The following is a 3,586-nucleotide window of genomic DNA, read 5'->3' as shown; positions in this document are numbered from 1 at the left end:
ACTTGATCCTCAAGATGAACAATTTTATGAAATAAAATACTTTTTGATTAAAGTACATACTGGTTTGGCCAATCACCCATTCAGACCCCTGTGATTTAATTTACATGCATTCGGCATCAACCTGGTAGATACATCTCGAGTATCGGCATCATGGATCATGTTAGAAAATCCCAGTACACACAATATATGTATTAGCCATGATGATTCACAAATATAAACCATAGATACATATTTTCACAATGGAACTCTAGTTTTGACCACCTTCTGAAATTGGAGAAATACTTTCTAAAATTTTTCATGCCCTTCAAAACTGAGAAAAGTTGGTAACTGTCTTTTCCCCCTAGAAGTGATCAGAAAGTGGTTCCTCTAGCATTTCAGGAGAAAATCTTCTGTATTTGGCTTGATTCTATGAATGCCATTTTATATGATTTGCGATATTCTTTTTTATTTCAAATTAGGGAGGAGGCAGCTATTTTTTTTGATAAATAAAGATATATATATCAAAGGCGTAGAGGGGCGCAACCCTAGTACACCGGGAGTATACAAGAGAGCAACTAAGAAGAAGAGAACATAAAAAGAAAATCTTGGAGCTGATCACTATAGACGCAAGCCAACCAGCAGTCTAAGTGAAGAGGGTGTACAAGAAAAAATGTATAAGGTCCTCTAAATTCCTAGCCAAGTCTTCAAAACTTCTTGCATTTCTCTCGTTCCAAATGCACCACATGCGGCATAGAGGAACCATTTTCCACACAACGGCGTTGCTAGTTTTACCACCCGTCCACCAAGAATCAAACATTTTCTTAGCATTACCTGGCATAACCCAACACAAGCCAAACCGAATAAAAATGGCATTCCATAAGGTGCGTGCCACCCCACAGTGTAGAAAGAGGTGGTCAACAGACTCCCCATCTAATTCACACATGGAACAACGATTTATCACCACAATACCTCTCTTCCGAACATTGTCCAAAGTAAGAATCTTTCCAAGCGCGACTGTCCAAGCGAAAAAAGCCACTTTCAAAGGATCCTTGGTGCGCCAAATGTTTTTCCAAGGGAAAGGAGGGAGGAGGCAGCTATTAGGGAGCTTGTAACTCTGACAAAGAAAACAAGGACGGGTGGCCCTGCAGAAGGAGCTCAACTTCACATTGTTCACTTGTTTGATTCAAGTTCTACCTTAGATCTTATTAAGGTACTCTTTTATGTGCATATAGCACCAGTGGGGCATAATAATTTATAATAATTAAGAAGCAAATTCTCATTGACCTTCTTATGCATCAACTTTTGCATAGACTTACCACTCATTGATGATCTGGTGTAAGTGAGGAGTAAAATTTGATCCATGGCCAGCAGCCATCCAATTTCATGAAGAGATTTTTCTATTTCTTTTTCTTTTTGGGAACTAATTATCACTGGTATTCACGAAAAGCTACAAATACATTGAAATAATTTTTCCAAGCAAGTCAAGAAATTAAAAAAGAAAATCTCTCAAAAAGAGTTGTGAATAACATTTAATCAAGCCTTTCAGCATACAAAAAGGAAAAAAGACAGAAAGACCCATGGCCCATCACTTTGAAGTCCTGCCACGTCAAGCTTTTCAACTGCTATAACCGTCCTTGGGAACATCTTTAATAATGAAAACATGGATTTGGGGCTGGAGTAGCATCCACTAAAAGGTGCACTCAGGAAGTAAAGTGTGTATATGAAACCCACCACCTTTTCATTTTATATTCTAAAGCATCCTTTTTTCTATTTCATTCTAAACAAACAAAACTTAATTGTCTTGGTGCATGTCTTCCATTTGGTAACAAGTAATGCTCCTTTCTGGGTTGCATACTTGCATTGTGGTCTTAAGTAAGCAATAAATAAATAACATTGCCATAAATAAGAAAAGAGATTACAAAGAAAATGAAAATTATTCAATCTCAGGAGGGTCCATGCTCCTTGATAAAAGGTGAGTTCCACCAACATGTCCAACACAGGCAACCCCCCTTGTCAGAATCCCAGAATACTAAAAAAAAAAAAATTAGAAATTTTTACTTGACCTAGTTAGTAATATGTTGTAATCTTGAGGTGCTGTAAATCTTGAGCTTGTTAGTAATTCCAAAATTTTTACTGAAATCTGGCTTAAGTACGGTAAAAAAACTAAAGCACATATGTTGTAACTTTTTTGACCGTTGAGATTTATTTTCACTCTCTTTTTCTCATAAAAAAAAAAAAAAAAAAAAAAACTACAGTTTTTTAAAGCACCTAAGCCAAATCCAATTTGTTAACCATTGGACCAATCCGAGCCGTCCAAATGGACAGCGAAAAGTAACAATTGCCATCAGAATATTCATTTGGTAGGCCTGGTGTTAACTTCAGTAATATAAGAATGTTAGAAAGATGATTAGATGAAGACAAGAAGAAGCTTTAGAGAGCTAAATGAAAGTGTTAATTATGACTTTATTTATCCACTGTTTTACTACAAATTAAAAAATAAATAAATATGCATTGCAGAATGTTTGCCTCCCTGAGATATCAATAAGAAAATGGTTTTATATTCCGTCAAAAAGAAATCTAAAAGACACGTATCCTTGTAGGTACAAACAAACAAACAGTATTTTGTCTTGCAAGTGCCAGGAATTTCACAACAACATTAGAATATAGAAGTGAATAACATTGGAGAAAATACGTAGAAAATGAGTAGCCACCACACATTCAGATAAACCTAACAAACCAAGCCCATAAATAAGAACATATTCACTTGGTCCAGTGTCTCATGAAGTAATCAGGTTTAAAGTTCAACTTTTTATTAGTGAACCAATTTTTTAGGGTCACACCAGCAGTAAAAACTTAAACTTTATCCGATTCGTGAGGCACGAGCGCTTTGCATGATGTTAACTAGTCGGCACGAAACCCCGGATGCCCAAATTTTCAAAAAAAAAAAAAATTCAAGAAAAAAAAGTAACTTATAAACAAGAAATAGAGCATACCCAGATAGCATCCACCAATGAAGAGAAGGCACTGAAAATCCTTTCTTTGCCATATAGTTGGTTTGTCTCACCCTTCCTGCAAGAGAGCCTTCCAAAGTCTATTTAGCTTAAACTAAAAAAGAAAGGAACAGAGCAAAAGTTGGCAGTCTAGCTCTCCATGGAGGCCCTCTGTCTCTCTCTCTCTCTCTCTCTCTGTGTTTCTTCTCTTATCTCTCGCAGTTTTCTCTTTACACTGAAAATGGGTGATATAAAATGCAAAGGGTGATGAGGAATCAGTAGTTTTCTTCAAGGGAAATGATCCTTTTCCACTTTTTTGAAATTTTAGGCTTTGACAGGGCAGAGCGGTGGACCGTTTAGACAAGGCGACGGCACTTGTCTCATCATCAACTTTTCTTCTCTTCTTCTGGTTGTCAAGTCAACCGGTGCTACATACTCGGCTCTTCTTTAACCACTTATTATATTCTCTGCTTCTATTCTTTCCCTTTATGTTTCTCTGTGTGTTAATAGTATTTTAAGCTCTCATGGATTTCATTATTCAAGATGGCAAGAATTATATGTTATTCCTTTTTGTTTAAATAGACAACTTGATAAGCAAATTCTTTATTGCACACAAA

Source organism: Corylus avellana, chromosome ca2, assembly GCF_901000735.1.
Source record: "Corylus avellana chromosome ca2, CavTom2PMs-1.0".
In the NCBI taxonomy this organism is placed as follows: domain Eukaryota; kingdom Viridiplantae; phylum Streptophyta; class Magnoliopsida; order Fagales; family Betulaceae; genus Corylus; species Corylus avellana.
This window is presented reverse-complemented; position numbering follows the sequence as displayed.